General features: G+C 39.0%; 1 pseudogene; it reads left to right on the top strand.

The window, feature by feature from the left end:
- The first annotated feature begins 11,381 nt into the window (after positions 1-11,381).
- LOC129640147 (dnaJ homolog subfamily C member 10-like) lies at positions 11,382-15,374 on the top strand (annotated as a pseudogene).
- The last annotated feature ends 5,511 nt before the right edge of the window (positions 15,375-20,885 follow it).

Here is a 20,885-nt window from a genome sequence, read left to right as displayed (position 1 = left end):
TGTGAAGGGATAATGCATTAGAAAAGGCCCTGATGCTGGTAATATTGAAAGCAGGAGAAGGGGAGGACAGAAGATGGATGGTTGGATGGCATCGGTGACTCAATGGACATGAGTTTGTGCAAGCTCCAGAAGGTGGTGAAGGACAGGGAAGCCCGGCATACTGCAGTCCATGGGGATGCAAAGAGTTGGACATAACTGAGCAATTGAACAACAACAAACCATCTAAATTCAGGGTTCCAAAGAATAGCAAGGGGAGATAAGACAGCCTTCCTAAGTGAACAATGCAAAGATATAGAGAAAAACAATAGAATGGGAAAGACTAGAGATCTGTTCAACGAAATTGGAAATACCAACTTAACATTTCATGCAAAGATAGGCACAATGAAGGACAAAAACATCAAGGACCTAACAGACGCAGAAGATACCAAGAAGATGTGGCAAGAATACACAGAAGAACTGTGCAAAAAAAGGTCTTAATGACCTGAATAACTACTATGGTGTGATCAGTCACCCAGCACCAGACATCCTGGAGTGTGAGCTCAAGCAAGCTTTAGGAAGCATTACTAGGAGCGAAGTTAGTGGAGGTGATGGAATTCCAGGTGAGATATTTAAGATGCTAAAATGATGCTATTAAACTGCTGCATTCAATATGGCATCAAATTTGAAAAACTCAGCAGTGGCCACAGGACTGGAAAAGGCCAGTTTTAATTCCAATCCCAAAGAAGGGCAATGCCAAAGAATGTTCAAACTGCTGCACAATTACACTCATTTCACCTGCTAGCAAGGTAAGCTCAAAATCCTTCATGCTAGGCTGCAACAATATGTGCACTGAGAACTTACAGATGAACAAGCTGGATTTAGAAAAGCAGAGCAACCAGAGGTCAAATTGCCAACATTTGTTGAATCATAGAAAAACAAAAGAATTCCAGAAATAAACATCTACTTCTGCTTCATTGACTAAACCAAAGCCTTTGACTCTGTGGATCATGACAAACTGTGGAAAATTCTTAAAGAGATTGGAAAAGCAGACCACCTCACCTGCCTCCTGAGAAACCTGTATGCAGGTAAAGAAGCAACGGTTAGAACTGGACATGGAACAATAGACTGGTTCAAAATTGGGAAAGGAATGTGTCAAGGCTGTATATTCTCACCTTGCTTACTCAACTATGTGCAGAGTACACCATGCAAAATGCCAGGCTGGATGAAGCTCAAGCTGGAATCAAGATTTCCAGGAGAAATATCAATAACCTCAGATATACAGATGGCACCACCCTTATGGCAGAAAGTGAAGAGGAACTAAAGAGCCTCTTGATGAAAGTGAAAGAGGAGAGTGAAAAAGCTGGCTTAAAACTCAATATTCAAAAAACTAAGATCATGGCATCTGGTTCCATCATACCATGGCAAATAGATGGAGAAACAATGAAAACAGTGGGAGACTTTATTTTCTTAGGCTCCAATATCACTGTAGACATTGACTGGAATCATGAAATTAAAAGATGCTTGCTCCTTGGAAGAAAAGCTATGACCAACCTAGACAGTGTATTGAAAAGTAGAAACAAGACGTTGCTAACAGAAGTCTGTATAGTCAAAACTATGGTTTTTCCAGTAATCATGTATAGATGTGAGAGAGTTGGACCATAAAGAAGGCTGACCGCTGAATAATTGATGCTTTTGAACTTTGGTGCTGGAGAAGGCTCTTGAGAGTCCCTTGTACAGCAGGAAGATAAAACCAGTCAATCCTAAAGGAAATCAACCCTGAATATTCAATGGAAGACTGATGCTGAAGCTGAAGCTCCAGTATTTGCATGTGACTCAGCAGTAGCGCCCTGCATCCATAGCAGTCCAGTTTTCTTCCAAAGGCATTCCCTTTTGAGGAGTTCCTCCTTGTTCCCTCAGGTCATCTCCTCACAGTCAACATTAGTCCTCACCCTGGGATTTCTCTGCAATCCCCACTCTCCACCTCCCAGACCCTAAGTACTTTAGTGGATATGCATCCCACTCTGGTTGTGTAGGGCCACAGCATGAATTCTCTGTGGTTCTCATTCTATCCAGACTGTCACAGATCAGCTGCTTCACCCTCCTCTGACAACCTCAAATGGTTCCCTTCTGCCTAAATCAATTTCCCCAGATTAGGGAATTTCTTCCCTGCTTCAACTCTGCCTGCCTGGGTTGTAGAACCAGTTCTGCTTGGTTTCCTCCTCCTTTTCCCTTCTTTATTTTCTCCTACACAGTTATGTATGGATTTGTATGGTCTTCTCTGGTGATCAAGAACTCCTGTTAGTCAATGTTCTGTGAGAACTGTTTCATCTGTAGATGCATTCCTGATGCATTCTTGGAAAGAGATACACTCCATGTCCACCTTCTCCTCAACCATGCTGGAACCCCCAATGTTTATTTTTAACATCTCTTTTTAGGGACTTACCTGGTGGTCCGGTGGCTAAGACTCTGCTCCCAATACAGTGGGCCTGGGTTCTATCCCTGGTAAAGGACCTAGTAGAGTGGGTGGCCTATACCTTCTCCAGTTGATCTTCCTGACCCAGGAATCAAACCCGGGTCTTCTGCATTGCATGTGGATTCTTTACTAACTGAGCTATCAAGGAAGCTCATCTAGAGCCCACATTCTACAGCAAAAAGATATCACATGCTGAAAAAAAAAAGGTCCCATGTGCAGCAACTAAGACCTGGTGTAGCCAAATAAATATATAAATAAAATAAATATAAAAAGTACTCCTCTCCTTAAAAAAAAAAAAAAAAAAGTAAAATCTCTTTTTATCCTACAACACAGCAAAAAGCAAATGAAGTATATGGAGTGATTGTCACAGAAGAGAGTGTTTTAGTCAAAGGTAGATAGGGAAAGTAGGCAGTTAAAGCCTAGTTCAAAGCTCAGTTAACTAACCACAAATAAGGAAGTCAGGTCCAGTGAAAAAGAGCCCTTGTTCATCTGAGACCCTGTTAGTCCTTTGTGTTATATACACACAGTGAAACCCTACCCAGATTCTATAATTCAATGATTTGCCTGTTTGTATCAACGTTTAGTATGGAACACAAAATATTTTTTATGAAGATGGCCTCGTCAGGTTTCTCAGTAGTTACCCCTCACACTGGCATAGTCCTCACCTTGCGGAGCCCTCACCCATTCCACTCACTCAGGTCTACTTAAACTGTTGATTTTCATAGATATTTGCTGATTCTTATGGACATATACCTTGGCTATAGGATCTCCCTTGCTTAAACACTGAAGAAGTTCAATGTGTACTGAACATTGTGCACACACTATCAGACTCAACCTGTTTAAAACCTCATAAAAGTGAAATGCATCAGTTCGTCTGAGTGAGATTGTTACTACTGATGAAATTTAATTCCATGTATGAAGAAAGGGAGGAATTGAGGAATAGCAGGATAGTTGAGGGAAGAAGACAGAGCCTCACAGTCTTCCAATCCTCATATCTCTTCTCTCTTGCCCTCCTTCTTCCCTTTGTTCACTAAAATATGAATGACCTGTACACATGAGTACCACCAACTGTGGAGTGGGAAAAGAACAGATGTCCCAATGTTTACTGTTTTGAAAATTATTACCTGGACAAAGAAAGACAAGTATTATAATGAATTTTACTGGATCAGTATTCCATCTGAAATTGATAATGCATCAAAGAAAATGGTTTCAAAGAATGAAAGAAAAACAGCTTATAATTTTTCATGACAAATGGGACCACTGAATTGCATGACAGTACTACATAATTCATTTGGAATGAAGACTCTCAGCTTGGCATCCAAGTCCCTTCATGACCTGACTCCTATATCTCTTTCCAACTTGACTGCTACTTTTGCATTTTTGAATATTACTTCCTGCTCAGAACATTTCTCTCAACATTTCAAGCTGTTCCAAGTCTCTTGAACTGACTTGCTGTTCCTCCTGCCCGGAATGCACCTCCACTGCTGGATGAAAATATGCTCAATTGTTCAAGACTTACTTAAACATCTGAAGTCTTTCCTTTAATGTCCCAGCATAGTACATTGCTCTCTCCTTTGTACTCATATAGCCTCCATCCTTCTGTTAGAGTATTTATCACAACCTGTTCTTGACCTAGACCAACATATTCTCTGTGAACATTTCAGGAGCAACAGCTCTCTGGTCTAATTCCTCTTCTTTTTAAAAAACGTTTGTTGGACTATAGTTGCTTGACAATATTGTGTTAGTTAATGCTGTATGGCAAAGTGAATCACATATACTTTTATCTATATCCCCTCTTTTTTGGATTTCCTTCCCATTTAGATCACCATGGAGAATTGAGTTGATTTTACTAATTGCTAAATAGTAGGTTCTCATTAGTTATCTGTTTTATATATAGTAGTGTATATATGTCACTCCCAATCTTACAATTCATCCTACCTCCCCTTCCCCCTTGGTGTGCATATGTTTGTTCTCTACATGTCTGCCTCTGTTTCTACATTGCACATAGGTTCATCTTTAACATTTTCTAGATTCCATATATATACATTAATATATGATATCTGTTTTCCTGACTTACTTCACTCTGTATGTAGTCTCTAGGTCCATTTGTGTATCTGAAAATGGCACAATTTCACTCCTTTTTTTACCTGCATAGTATTCCATTATATATGTGCAGCATCTTCTTTATTCATTCCTCTATTGATAGACATTTAGGTTGCTTCCTTGTCGTGGCTATTGAAAATATTGCTGCAATGAGAACGTGGTGCATATATCTTTTTGAATTTTGGTTTTCTCTGCATGTATACCCAGTAGTGGGATTGCTGCATCATACTGTAGTGCTATTTTTAGCTCTTTAAGGAACCTCCTTACTATTCTCCAGAGCAGGTGCATCAATTTACATTCCCACTGTCAGTATTAAGGGCTTCCCTTTTGTCCACACTCTGCAACATTTGTTGTTGGTAGACTTTTTTGATGATGGTCATTCTGAACAGTATGAAGTAATACATTATTGTAGTTTTTATTTACATTTCTCTTATACATAGTGATGTTGAGCATCTTTTTATCTTCTTCTTGGCCATCTGTATGTCTTCTTTGGAGAGATGTCTATTTAGGGCTTCTGCATATTTTTAATTGTGTTGTTTATTTGACATTGAACTGCATGAGCTATTTCTGTTTTGAGATTAATCTTTGACAGTTGCTTCATTTGAAATATTTTCTCCCATTCTGGAGGTTATCTTTTCCTCTTGTTTATGGTTTCACTTGCTCTTCAAAAGTTTCATTTAATTAGGTACCGTTTGTTTGTATTTTCATTACTCTAGGAGGTGGGTCAGAAAAAGATCTTGGAGTGATTTGTGTCAAAGAATGTTCTGCTTATGTTTTGTTCTGAGAGTTTTACAGTTTCTGGCCTTACATTTAAGTCTTTAATGCATTTTGAGTTTATTTTAGTGTATGGTGTTATGGAGTGTTCTAACTACATTCTTTTACACAGAACTATCCAGATCTCCTAGCAGCACTTCTGGAAGAGACTTTCTTTCCTCCACTTAAAATTTTTGACACCTTTATTATAGATTAGGTGGCCATAGATGTGTGGGTTTGCCTCTGGGCTTTCTATCCTTTCCCAATGATCTATACTTCTGTTTTTTCCTGTAGTTGATATCTAATCTTACAGCATTGTGATCAGAAAAAGATGCTTGAGAAAAAGGTGAAATACATTGTTTTAGGGTGAAATGCCTAGTAGATAGCAATTAGGTCTAACTGGTACAATGTATCATTTAAAGATTGTGTTTCCTTTATAATTTCCTGTCTGGATGATCTGCCCATCGATATGAATGGGGTATCAAAGTCCCATACTATTATTATGTTACTGTTAATTTCCTCATTAATAGTTGTTAGCATTTGCCTTATATATTGAGGTGCTCCTATGTTGGGTGCATATATTTTATAACTATTATATCTTCTTCTTGACTTGATATTATGTAGTGTCCTTCTTTGTATCTTATAAAGGTCTTTATTTTAAAGTCTGTTTTATCTTATACAAGTGTTGCTACTTCCACTTGTTTTGGTCTCTATTTGCATGAAATACCTTTTTCCAGGCCCTCACTTTCAGTCTGTATGTGTCCCTAGGTTTGAGGTGGGTCTCTTGTAGACAATATATATAGCAGTCTTTTTTTGTATCCATTCGGCCAGTCTTATTCTTTTGGTTGGAACATTTAATCCATTTACTTTTAAGGTAATTATTGATAAGTATGATCTTGTTATCATTTACTTTATTGTTTTGGGTTAATTTTTATAAACCTTTTCTATATTTCCTGTCTAGAGAAGATTCTTTAGCATTTGCTAAAGAGCTGATTTGTTGGTTCTGAATTCTGTTAGCTTTTGCTTGTCTGTACATCTTTTGATTTCTCCTTCGAATCTGAATGAAATCCTTACTGGGTAGAGTAATCTTGGTTGTAGGACTTTCCCTTTCATCACTTCAAGTATATCCTGCCATTCCTTTCTGGCCTGCAGGGTTTCTGTTGAAAGATCAGCTGTTATCCTTATGGGGATCCCTTTGTATGTTATTTGTTACTTTTCCCTTGCTGCTTTTAATATTTGCTGTTTGTGTTTAATTTTTTAAATTCCATCAATACTTGTCTTCACGTGTTTCACCTTGGGTTTATCCTGTATGGGACTCTCTTGGCTTCTTGGACTTGGGTGGCTATTTCCTTCCCCATTTTAGGAAAGTTTTTGACTATTATCTCCTCAAATATGTTCTCATGCCCTTTCCTTTTGTCTTCTTCTGGGACACCTGTAATTTGAATGTTGGGGTGTTTAACATTGTTTTGGAGGTCTCTGAGGCTGTCCTCATTTATTTTTATTATTTTTTTCTTTTTTCTATTAAGTTTCATTTATTTCCACATTCTATCTTCCAGCTCACTTGTCCTTTCTTCTGCCTCAGTTACTATACTGTTGCTTCCCTCAAGAGTGTTTTTAATCTCAGTTATTGCATTGTTCATTACTTATTGACTATTTTTTACTTCTAGGTTCTTGTTAAACATTTCTTGCATTTTCTCAATCTGTGTCTCTAGTCTGCTGCTGCTGCTGCTAAGTCACTTCAGTCGTGTCCGACTCTGTGCAACCCCATAGACGGCAGCCCACCAGGCTCCCCGTCCCTGGGATTCTCCAGGCAAGAACACTGGAGTGGGTTGCCATTTCCTTCTCCAATGCATGAAAGTGAAAAGTGAAAGTGAAGTCACTCAGTCGTGTCCAACTCCTAGCTACCCCATGGACTGCAGCCTACGAGGCCCCTCCATCCATGAGATTTTCCAGGCAAGAGTACTGGAGTGGGTTGCCATTGCCTTCTCTCTAGTCTATTTATCTGTAACTCCATTCTGATTTCAAGATTTTGGATCACGTTTACTATCATTATTATGAATTATTTTTTAGGTAGACTCCTTATGTCCTCTTTTGTTGGGTTTTTAATCATGTTCCTTCACTGCTGGATATTTCTCTTCCTTTTCATTTTATTTGGCTTGCTGTGTTTGGGGTCTCCTTTCTGCAGGCTGTAGGGTCATAGTTCCTCTTAATTGTGGAGTCAGCTCCTTGTGGGTTAGGTTGGACCAGTGTCTTGTGAAGGTTTCCTGGCTGAGGGAACTTGTGTCTGTATTCTGTTAGATGAAGCTGGATCTCATCTTTCTGGAGGGCAGTCAGTGTCCAGTGGTGAGTTTTGGGTGTATCTGTGGGTTTGGTATGGCTTTAGGCAACCCGTATTTTAATGTTCAAGATTGTATTCCTGTTTTGCTGGAGGACTGCATGGGATGTCTTGTACTGGAGCTTGCCGCCTCTTGGGTGGAGCTTAGTCTCAGTGTAGGTTTGGAGGGTCTTGGGTGGACTCTCGTCTATTAATGTTCCCTGGTGTCGGGACTTCTGTGATGCTCCAAAGTTCTGCAGTTGAGTCTCCTGTCTCTGGATTTTCATCCCAACCTCTTACAGTAGAATCTAGACTTCTCCGTCAACACAGCACAGAAGACCAAATGCCTAGGTTAATGGTGAAACAGCTCTCCAGAGCCAGGAATACCCAAGGAGATTCACAGAGTTATATAGTGAAGAGGAAGGAGGGTGATAGAGGTGACCAGGAGGAGAAAAGGGAGAATCAAAAGGGAATAGAGCAATCAAGCCAGTAATCAAATCCCTATGTTAAAATGGATATGAAATGTCAGACTGTTAAAGGTGCAAAATTAATAACAAATATCAAAAAGAAATATTAAAAAACTAGAATAGATATTAGATTCTCAAAAGTACAATATAAAAAGAATAAAACAAAATTGAACACAAAAATAAAAATAAAATATTGTGGGATCAAATCAGTGTCAGATAATACCTTGTTCCGGCTTGTACTTGTTCTTAAAGTCTACAGTTGCCCCTCAGATGCAGAGTCTCAGCTTAGTTGCAGGATTTTAATCTGTTGTTCTTGCCACTTCTGGGCTGTTCTCCCTTCTTTGCTTCAGTTGGCCTCCTCTGCTTGCAAGTCTCTTCAGTATCTAATCTCTGCCCTGGCACAAGGGGGCAATAAGTGGCCACTTACTCAGGCTCACTTGTTCAGTTGTGCTGTGGAGAGGCAGGGACACTGCAAACACTGTTGGCATGTTTGGGTAGCATTTGGCTAGCATTGGGTTTGGGTAGCACTCACTGTGGATGGACCACACAGGGGTTGCCACAGCCCAAAGCAACATGCTCTTCCCAGGTCCAAGTTGCTCAGGCTTCCAGGTGCTCCACGAGGGCACAGTTCTGGGTGGGCTCTTTGTCTCTTACACTTCCCAGATCCAAGCCACTCAAGCTCTCAGGGGCACCATGAGTGCACAGTCCCAGGTGGGCCATGCATCTCCTCAGGGGAGCTGGTCTCAGGCTGTGACAGTCCTGGCAGATATAAACCATCCAGGATGCCAGGAATACATGGCTAGTGACTGGCAGCCTGCTCACAGCTTGGAAGGAGATGCGGTCTCTGGGGCCAAGATTGAAGTGGCCCTTTGCCTTCTGCCTCTGGCTGTCACACACCTTCCTCTCTGCCTCTGGGGAGGGCCTTGAAGGGCAGCCAGCTTGCTCTCCTTTGTTATTCGCTAGGGCATGATACTTTGTTCTGTGAGCACCAGGGATCACAGTGAGGCGTTTGAGCCTTCCTATGGGAAAGGTTCTTTGTTTTTCTTTGTCTCTCTGGCATTCCTATGGTTTGGGTTTCTATGTCATTTTATTTCCCTCAGAATATCTTCATGGCATTCAACACCAGTCCTTACCCTAACGACTGACAATGCAGCCGCACCTCCACACCCAGTCCCCACTTGCTAAGGGTGGATGCGAGCATATGAAGCTGCATCTCCACTGGTAACTGCCATTCAGCATGAATTCTGTGGTGATTTTTTTTTTTTCCGGTTATGCTGTCCTCTGAGATTCCAAAGCTCCCCACTGACCCTGACTGTGAGGTTTCCTATTGTATGAAAACTTCTCCTTCATAGCACCCTCCCCATGATGGGTCTCCATCCCTAAATCCTTTGTCTCTCTTTTCATCTGTATCTTTTCTCCTACCTCTTTTCAAAGAGATTGGTTTGTCCTCATGGGTATCTGGGGTTTTCCACCAGAATTCAGAGGTCGTTTTGTGGAAGTTATTCCCTGTGAAGATGGTCTTTTAGTGTGTTTGTGGGAGAGAAAGTGGTCTCCCCATCCTATTCCTCTGCCATCTTGGGACTGCCCCCCAGAAGCTTACTTTTAAATTCATTTACTCAATTAAATTTATTGTAAACTCAGTCAAAACTGACTGCATGAAACTAATTTTTTCAGAGTCAACTTTCCACAAGCATTTTTTTAAAAAATCATTTTCTGTATCAGTATTTTTGTTTCCCACTGACTTGTAGCACAAAAAGTGCACACAATACCACAAATAAACAAAACAGCTATTGAATTGGGTAGACTTACCCTGCAAACAAAATTGAGTCCATTGACTCAGAAGTTTTATTGGTTCCTTGTCTCAGCTGTCAAGCACTGGGGCAGCTGGTGCCATTTCTGGGAATTCTGAAGGAAAGATCCTCAGACAAAATAGTTCTAGGAGTTGTTTAAGATCTTACTGAAACATTCCCTGACCAGAATCAGCTAGCCACAAGCAGCAAGGATCATAGCTGGCTAAGACAAATTTGTTCCTGAGTCGAAACTCACTCTACTCACTGCACAAGAGGACAGTGAATCCAAAAGATGAGGTGCTGAGGCAATGAATACGGTTTTACTCAGAAGACCGACCGAGCAAGAAGATGGCAGACTAACGTCTCAAAATAACCATCTTTTTGAGGTATAGATGCAGGTTTTTTTTTAATGGATGGAGATGGGGAGGTGAAGAATGAAAGTAAAGAAGTTCATTAATCTCGCAAATATCTCCTAGGTTGGCAAGCCTCGGCAGGGAATGTGTTAATTTCTTCCTTCCTGCAATCTTCAAGTGGATAGTGTTATGAACAAAGGCACTTAAGCTTGTCAGGCAGAAGGACAGGATTCTCTGATGCAGGCCATTATTTATGATTATAATAACAAAAGCAATGGAAAGCAAGTCAAAAAGAAACAGTTGACTTCTGTCTACAACAGAGGGAAAGGCAGAGTCAGTGCTAGTGGACTTTTTAGTTCTGATATAGTTTCAATCAATATCTTCTTGTTTTCCTGCAAAGAAGTTACTCTATTGTTTCTTGCTTTAGAAACTTCTAGACATCAATCAAAGTAAGCATTCCATTCAGTCTGTTTGATCTTACTGCTGGCCTTTTCTAACTCTGCATACAAAAATATCAATTTGGGAATATCAAAAGAACCCCAATTTGGCCATTTTAGGTTGAGATCTCCTTAGTATAATTTCCACAATTAAGTAGGTATTTGCAAGTGCAATTTTGTACATACATAACCCTGGCTGGACTGTTAGAGGATACTTTCTGATGCCCCTCATTTCTGTGTTTGAGAGGCTCTATCTCCCATTTGAAGTTGAATTTGTCATTGATAAAATTCATTATTGAAATGGCATTGAAACAGGAAGGAAGTGGGCAGGGCACAGCCTTTGAAAGAATGAAATAGCCTGAGGATACAACATAACCTGATTAGAATCAAGTGAGTCCAAGATGGCAGACAGGTGAACTTCAACTATACTTTGATCCTCAGTATATGCTTATTGTGGGCTTCCCAGGTAGTTCAGTGGATAAATAATCTTCCTGCAATGCAGTAGACTTGGGTCCGATTCCTAGGTCAGGAAGATCCCCTGGAGGAGGGCATGGTAACCTACTCCAGTATTCTTGCTTTGAGAATCCCCATGGACAGAGGAGCCTGGCAGACTACAGTCCATAGGATCACAAAGAGTCGGACACAACTTAAGTGACTGAGCATGCATTCATCGTAACACATCAACAAGCTGAATGACACACCCAGAGGCACCATGACAGTTCCAAGGTTGACCATCAAAGAGGTAATTTTATTAGCCTATGAAATTACGCAGCCCATAAAAGCTAACCACGCCACATTTCAAGGCTACACTCTCCCTCTACATTGGCCCACACTGCCTGTGGAATGTGTTTCTCTCTAAATAAATACACTTCTAACCTATCATTTTGTCTCTCACTTAATTCTTTCTGTGATAAGACATCAAGAACCAGGGCTTCATTAGGTCTTGAAACCAGATCTGTGATCTCAGTTAGTTGGAAGACTGTGGGTTTTGGTTGAATTTGATTCCCAGCCACGTGGTTGTGAGTCCCAAACTGGGTTTTGGCTTGATTAGATTCTGACACATGGATTCAAGTCTCAATCTGGGGTGGACAGTTTCGGTGTGGTGGGCAAGTGTGATGCTTGTGAGCTTAACTCCTCCAGGAATCACCCCCAAAGTCATTTCAGCCCTCTTACATGTCTCAGTAACTCTCTTTGGCAGTCTAAGACCACCACAGGTGCTCAGATCACTGAATGGACAATTCTAATCTGAGCTCCCAGATGAGTAGGTGTTTTAATTAATTAGTGAATTTCCCTATGGGACCACTGCACAATAAGAGGACTTGGCCTTCACCACTCCTATAAATTTCTCGGTCATCTTGCCTCTTCTTTGAAATAAAGCTCTCATGTGATATCTTCACTTTTATCCTGAAAAATTCTATAAGGGCAGCCAAATTGACGAAAAGCAATAGATCAGCCTCTTACCTAACTACTCAGCACAGATCACTCAGTCTCCTACAACTGTTAAACCTCAATATATTTCATCTGAGTCCCACTTAATGTCTAAACACTGAGTGGGAATGCCCCTGTATATTTCAACTGACCCCCCCCATATCTTTCAACTGGGAAGGGGTAGGTAACCTGGTCCACCATCAAATAAACCTCTGGACTCTCTGAGGATGTATAGGCCACTGCTGGTACTAAATCTGCTGTTCCTCAAACTGTTCAGGTGAAGGAGAGAAATCCACACTGGGTCACTTCATAGTCACCATAACTGTTGACTAAAAAAGGATGCACAACATGAGAGTTGTGAGTTAAATTTCACTTGGGGCAAAATTAGGACTGCAGCCTGGGAGATGGCACTTCAGATAGCTCCGAGAAACTGTTCCAAAGAGGTAGTGAGAGAATATCAATATATAAGATTTTGGTGGAGTGGAAGCTCAATGCAATCAAGCACTTGTCTTACAAAAAGTTTTCTGCTAGTCACCAGGAATTGATGTCTCCATGAAGGGGTTTAGGACAAGATACTATTTAATGCTTTTCTAGACATGAGGAGATGCAAGGATTGAGATCATGAAATCAATTCCTGAAAATATCTGTCTAAAGACCTTTCTTCTAGTTTCCATGGAGTAAAAAATGCCTCATTCTCCAGCCTGAACTCTCTTCACAGTGTGTTGAAGGTCAACAGCTGCAGCAGCACATGATTCAGTCTCCGCAGAGGCAGTTGGCAAATGCCCTTGACAAGCATCAATTGGTAGTTGACATAACCAAAAAACACCCACAGATTAATATTTTTGGGAGACAATTTGTGCTCCCTGTTTCACCTTTGGATTAATGTGTGCAGTTCTCAAATTTGCATTTAGCATCAACTGGAATGAGTGACATTATCTTAATGTTCATTTAAGTCAGAACTTATACAAGAACAACAATGGTTGGATGAAGATGACTGTTTCAGAGACTCAATAATGTTCATGCTGTTTTCTAATAGTGTATACAGCCATTTTAGTGGGTACAGATCAGAGTTTTTACAGTTTACTTGGAGTATTTAAAACGGAAGCAGTAGAGAAATAAGACAAGCTTTCAAGAAACTGGTATTTAAACTACATCTTGATAAAAACCTGAGTAACTCAAATGTACATAATGATTTTTTAAAAATACAGGATATGATCTACTCAAAGATGAAGATCTGTGGAAAAAGTATGACATATATATAGAGGGGACTTACTGATAATAAAGGAGACTACTATGAAAGCTAGAATTGTTATCCTTATGGTTTTAGTATTTATGATGATGATCCTGAAATCATAGCATTGGATAGAAGATAATTTGATACTGCTGTTAATTCTGGAGATCTGTGGCTTGTGAACTTTTACTCCCCAGGGTGTTCACATTGCCATAATTTGCCTCTCACATGGAAAGACTTTGCTAAAGAAGTAGATGGGTTGCTTCTAATTAGAGCTGTTAACTGTGGTGATGACAGAATGCTTTGCTGAATGAAAAGAGTCAACAGTTATCCCAGCCTCTTCGATTTTAGATGTAGAATGGCTGTAGTGAAATATCACAGGCATAGATAAAAAAGAAAGTTTAGTGAATTTTGCCATGCAGCATGTTAGAAGCACAGTGACAGAATTATGGACAAGAAATTGTGTTAGCTTCATACAAACTGTGTTTTCTACTGGTATTAGCTAGCTGATCACTTTTTGTTCCAAAAGAGATTGTGTGACTTCACAAACAGGTCTCAGGTTAAGTGGTGTGTTGGATGGTCTTGCTAATGTAGAATGGATAGACTGTGCCACCCAGGACAATCTTTGTAAAAGTTTGGATATACAAGTACTACTGCTTATTTTCCTTCTAGAGCCACTTTAAATATCAATGAGAAAAGCAGTGTCTTGTTTCTTAATTAATTGGATGCTAAAGAAATATATTTGGAAATAATATATTTGGAATATATTTGGAAATATTGGAAATAATCTTCCATATTTTAAACTACTTTCAGCAAACACAGTAGAGGGTCATTTGGCTCATCATCAATCAATGGCTCTTATTTTTTAATTTTGGAAAAAATGAAAATTTAATTGATCTTGAGTTGAAAAAACTAAAGCCTCTACTTAAAAATGAATGTATTCAACCATGTCTAGCAATATTTAAAGGACAAGTAATCAAATAATTTGGAATTCATCATGGAAAGAAGATTCTATATGATATGCTTGCGTTTGCCAAAGAAAGTGTTAATTCTCATCTTACCACACTTGAATTTCAACATTTTCCTGCCAATTACAAAGAACCATGGCTAGCTGATTTTTTTGCCCCTTGGTGTCCACCATGTAGAGCTTTATTGCCAGAGTTATGAAAAGCATCAAAGCATCTTTATGGTCAGCTTAAGTTTGGTACATTAGATTGTACAGTTCAGGAAGGACACTGTAACATGTATAACATTCAGGCTTATCCAACAGCAGTGGTATTCAACAAATCTAGAATACATGAATATGAAGGACATCACTTTGCTGAACAGATCTTGGAGATCATAGAGGACCTTATAAATTCTTCAGTGATTTCCTTGACACTCACCACTTTCAATGATCTAGTTAAACATAGAAAATGGAAAGTCTGGATTATTGATTTCTAGTCTCCATGATGTTATCCATGTGAAATCTTAATGCTAGAATGGCCTAGACATTAACTGAACTGATCAATGTGGGCAATATAGACTGCCAACAGTATCATTCCTTTTGTGCCCAAGAAAATGTTCAGAGACAAGCTGAAATAAAATTTTTTCTCAAAAATCAAATAAAGCTAATAAATATCATAGTTACAATAGTTGGAATAGAGATGTTTATTCCCTAGGACTATGGGGTGTAGGATTTTAACCTAAATATCTACAGATCTAACACCTCAGACTTTCAGTGAAAAAGTTTTACAAAGGGAAAAACTATTGGGTGGTTGATTTCTATGCTCCTTGCTGTGAATCTTGTGAAAACTTTGCTCCAGAGTTAGAGTTCTTGGCTAAGATGATTAAAGAAAAAGTGAAAGCTGGAAAAGTAGACAGGCTTATGCTCAAACCTGCCAGAAAGCTTATCCAACTGTTAAATTGTATCCCTATGAAAGGGCAAAGAGAAATACTTGGGGAGAGCAAATAGATTCCAGAAATGCAAAAGATATTAATACCTTAATATATGAAAATCTGCAAAGCCACCAAAATCATGGAAAGAGAAATATTAATGAAATTTAATGATGTTAAAAACGAAGAAAAATTGAAAAGAAATTGACAGGTGACATCAGAAGACATGTTTTCAGAATGTTACTATATAGGTGATGGGAATAAATGAACATTATCTTGGACTTCAAACTGCACTGCCTGAATTCTGTACAACATTGATATAAATGAAGGGTCTGCAGCTGTTTTCTGTAAAGGACCTGATTATGAATATTTTAGGCTTTGTAGACCATATATAGTTATTTGTCACATATTCTGTTTTTGTTTTGTTTGAAAACCTTTAAAAATGTAAAAATCATTCTCAGATCCAGGTTGTACACAAATACATCATTAGCCATATTTCACTCATGAGCCACAGATTGCTGACCCCCAGAAAAATATTTAGGTTGGCTGTGTCAAACATGATACTGCTCTATGGTAAGTTATACAAAGTGCACTTTATTATTTAAAATTTTGTGGCTGACTTGAAAAGAGAATTTCGTTTTCAGTCACCTGTTCTCCAAAAAATTCTCTGAAATTGATTCTTTGACCATGTATTTCATTTAAAAACAGACTCAAATGTGGGGAAATAAACAAGTCCCATATATTCATGCTAAAAAATGTGAATCAGCTACATGTAAACATATATTCCTTCCCTCTTGGGCCTCCTTACAACTACTCCATTCCACCCCTCTAGGTCATCACTGAGCACTGAGCTGAGCTACCTGTTTATACAGCAACTTCCCACTAGCTATCTGTTTTACATATGGTAGTGTATATATATCACTGCCACGCTCTCACTTCATCCCACCCTCCTCTTCCCTCCCTGTGTCCACGACCCCATTCTTTATATCTGTATCATAGCAAATAGGTTCATCAATACCATGTTTCTATAATCTATTAAATATGCATTAATATAGGATATTTGCCTTTCTTTTTTTGACTTACTTAACTTTTATCACAGACTCTATGTTCATCTACATCACTACAAATGACACAATTTTGTTCTTTTTTTATGGCTGAGCAATATTCTTTATACATATGCACCACAACTTCATCATCCATTCATCTGTAGGTGGGCATTTAAGTTGTTTCCATGTCCTGGCTATTGTAAATAGTGCTGCAGTGAACACTGGAGTTGTACTCCTTTTGAATTTTGGTTTTCTCAGAGTATGTGCCCAGGAGTGGGATTTCTGGGTGGAATAGTAGTTTTAATTATAGTTTTTTATGGAAGCTCCATACTGTTCTCCATAGTTTGTATGTCAATTTACATGTCCACCAACAGTGTCAGAGGGTTCCCTCACCTCCACACCCTCTCTAGTAGTTACAGTCTGTAGATTTTTGATGGTGGTAATTCCAACTTGTGTGAGGTGATACCTCACTGTAGTTTTGACTTGCATTATCCCAATAATTAGAGATGTTGAGCATCTTTTCACGTGTTTCTTGGCCATCTATATATCTTCTTTGGATAAATGTCTTGTTTATTTATTTATTGGTTGCATTGTAGTCTATGGGCTTCTCATTGCAGTGGCTTCTCTTGATCCAGAGCATGGGCTCTAAGAAAATGAGCTTCAGTAGTTGCAGCTCACATGCTCAGTTGTTGTGGCTTGTGGGCCTGAGTGCAGGCTCAGTAGTTATGGTACACTGGCTTTACTTGCTTCTCAGCTTGTGGACTCTTTCTGGACCAGCAATTGAGCCCATGTCTCCTGCATTAGCAGGCAGATTCCTATTCACTGTGCCATGAGGGAGGTCTGAGAAATGTCTATTTAGGTATTCCACCTATGTTTTGATTGGGGTGTTTTCTGTTTTCATGTTGAGCTGCTTGAATGTTTTAGAAATTAATCCTTTGTCAGTTGTTTCATTTGCAATTATTTTATCCCATTCTGATGTTTGTCTTTTTGTCGGGTTTAGGTTGCCTTTGCTGTGTAAAAACTTTGATATTTAGTTAGTCCCATTTGTTTATTTTTGTTTTCATTTTCATTACTCCAAGAGGTGGGTCAAAGAGGACCTTGCTGCAATCTATGTCCAACAGTGTTCTGCCTATGTTTTCCTCTTAAGAGTTTTATAGTGTCTGTCCTTACATTTAGGTCTTTAATCCATTTCGGGTTTCTTTTTGTGAATGATATTAAGAAGTGTTCTAATTTCATTATTTTACATGTAGCTGTACAGTTTTCGCAGTACCATTACTGAAAAAGCTGTCTTTTCTCCACTGTATGTTCTTGCCTTCTTTGTGATGATAGGGATAGCTTATGGAGAACAGTGCCAATGTTCATGGTCTCTGAAGGAGAAAATTTCACTCCAGGACCCAAAAGACACTGTCTCAGTCACTCAGGGCTTTGTGTAGCAGTTTTATTAGAGTGAAAAGGATAGAGAAAGCCTCCAGCAAAAGGCACTGGAAGGGGGTAAGAGAGTACCTGCCTCACTAGTTTAAGCAGGGCATTATATCCTTTTCAACTGACTGTTAAGAATAGATAAGAACAGTTCAAGGCTGTACAAGTTCCATTAGACCCTTTCCCAAGGCATAGGTCCTGAGATAACTTCAGTAAAAGATTAGCCAGCCAGAAGGAACATGTTCCAGGCACTGTGTTTCTGGACCAGATGTACTATTGCTGATAAACAGGCTCTCCGGCAAGATTTGTTACAATTATAATTATTAACATAGAATCTAAGAAAAGCATTTCCATGAGTAAGACACTCTGTGCTGTGTGGTCATTAGATACTAAAGAAAGACAAGTTCTTGGGTAAGATACATTGTTGCACAAGGCTTGAGGAAAGCATGAGTGAGAATGTTCACCTGCTCCTTAATGGGCCCCAGACTGCCTAAGCTTTAACCCTCTCAGTTAAAGGTGGCTTTAACCATAGGTGTGTGAGTTTATTTCTGGACTTTCTATCCTGTTCAACTGAGCTGTGTTTCTCTTTTTGTGGCAGTGCCATACTATCTTGATTACTGTAGCTTTGTAGTATAAGCTGAAGTCAGGGAGCCTGATTACTCCAGCTCTATTTTTCTTTCTCAAGATTGCTTTGGCTATTTGGGGTGTTTAGTGTTTCATGACAAACTATAAATTTTTTTGTTCCAGTTCTGTGAAAAATGTCATTAGTAATTTGATACAGCTTGCATTGAATCTGTAGATTGCTTTGAGTACTATAGTCATTTTCACAATGATGATATATCTCTCCATCTGTTGTTAGTGTTGTCTTTGATTCCTTTCATCAGTCTTACAGCTTACTTTCCGTCTTTTCATAGGTTTATTCCTAGGTATATTATTCTCTTGGTTGCAAAGATAAAAGGAATTGTTTCATTAACTTCTGATCTTTCATTGTTAGTGTATAGGAAAATAAGAGATTGCTGTACATTAATTTTGTATCCTACAACTTTACTGAATTCATTCATGACTTCTAGTAGTTTTCTAGTAGCATCTTTAGGATTTTCAATGTATAGTATCATCATCTGCAAACAGTGACAGTTTTACTTATTCTTTCCCAATATCAGTTCAATTCAGTTCAGTCACTCAGTCGTGTCTGACTCTTTGCGACCCCATGTATCACAGCACGCCAGGCCTCCCTGTCCATCACCAACTCCTGGAGTTCACTCAAACTCATGTCCATCGAGTAAGTGATGCCACCCAGCCATCTCATCCTCTGTCGTCCCCTTCTCCTCCTGCCCCCAATCCCTCCCAGCACGAGAGTCTTTTCCAATGAGTCAACTCTTCACATGAGGTGGCCAAAGTATTGGAGTTTCAGCTTTAGCATCATTCCTTCCAATGAATACCTAGGACTAATCTTTAGGATGGACTGGTTGGATCTCCTTGCAGTCCAAGGGACTCTCAAGTCTTCTCCAACACCACAGTTCAAAAGCATCAATTCTTCGGCGCTCAGCTTTCTTCACAGTCCAACTCTCACATCCATACATGACCACTGGAAAAACCATAGCCTTGACTAGACGGACCTTTGCTGGCAAAGTAATGTCTCTGCTTTTGAATATGCTATCTAGGTTGGTCATAACTTTCCTTCCAAGGAGTTAGCGTCTTTTAATTTCATGGCTGCAGTCACCATCTGCAGTGATTTTGGAGCCCAGAAAAATAAAGTCTGACACTGTTTCCACTGTTTCCCCATCTATTTCCCATGAAGTGATGGGACCGGATTCCATGATCTTCATTTTCTGAATGTTGAGCTTTACACCAACTTTTTCACTCTCCACTTTCACTTTCATCAAGAGGCTTTTTAGTTCCTCTTCACTTTCTGCCATAAAGGTGGTGTCATCTGCATATCCGAGGTTATTGATATTTCTCCCAGCAATCTTGACTCCAGCTTGTGCTTCTTCCAATATAGATCCATTTTATTTCTTTTTCTGCTCTGATTGCTTTGGCAAGAACAACCAAAATTATGTTGAATAATAGTGGTGAAAGTGGGCAGTCTTGTCTTGATCCTGATATTAGAGGAAATGCTTTCAGTTTTTCACCCATTGAGAATAGTGTTTGTTGTGGGTTTCTCATATATGACCTTTATTAGACTGTGATACATTCCCCTCTCTCCCCATTTTCTGGAGAGGTTTTTTTTTGTTTGTTTGTTTGTTTGTTTTAAATCATAAATGGGTGTTGAATTTTTTTAAAGCATTCCCTGCATCTATTGAGATGATCATATAGCTTTTATCCTTCAATTTGTTAATATGGTGTATTACAGTGATTAATTTGCATGTATTAAAGAATCCTGGATCCCTGTGATGAACCCTACTTGATAATGTTTATGTTATCTTAATATCTTATTGGATCCTACTTGCTAGTATTTGTTAAGAATTTTTGCATCCATGTTCATCAGTGATATTGGCCTGTGTGATTTTTTTTTTTTCTGATATCTTTTTCTGGTTTTGGTATTAGCATGATCAAAGCCTTGTAGAATGAGCTTGGGAGTGTTCCTTTCTTTTTTTTTGGATGATTTTGAGAAGGACAGGTGACAGCTCTTCACTAATTGTTTAATAGAATTCACCTGTGAAGCCATCTGGCTCTTAGCTTGTTTTTTCTGGAAAATTTTAAATTCCAGTATCAATTTCAGTAAATCTGATTTGTCTGTTCATAATTTCTTTTCCTTCCTGGTTTAGTCTTGAAATGTACTTTTCTAAGAATTTGTCCATTTATTCGTGGATTAGCATATAGGTGTTTGTAATACCCTCTTATAATCCTTTGCATTTCTGTGTTGTTGTAACTTCTCCTTTTTCATTTCTAATTTTATTGATTTGAGTCTTCTCCCTGTTTTTTGATGAGTCTGGCTAATTGTTTATCAATTTTTTTCTCTTCTCTAAGAACCAGCATTTAGTTTTATTGATCTTTGCTACTGTTTCTTATTTCTTTTTCATTTATTTATGCTCTGATCTTTATGATTTCTTTCCTTCTACTGACTTTGGGTTTTGCTTGTTCTTGTTTTCCTAATTGCTTTAGGTTGTAAGGTTAGGTTGATTACTTGAGATTTGGGGATTTTTTTTTTTGAGGTAAAACTGTATTGCTATAAACTTCCCTCTTAAAACTGCTTTTGTTGCATTGCACAGGATTTGCA

This window comes from Bubalus kerabau, chromosome X (assembly GCF_029407905.1).
Source record: "Bubalus kerabau isolate K-KA32 ecotype Philippines breed swamp buffalo chromosome X, PCC_UOA_SB_1v2, whole genome shotgun sequence".
Classification (NCBI taxonomy): domain Eukaryota; kingdom Metazoa; phylum Chordata; class Mammalia; order Artiodactyla; family Bovidae; genus Bubalus; species Bubalus kerabau.
This window is presented reverse-complemented; position numbering and strand designations above follow the sequence as displayed.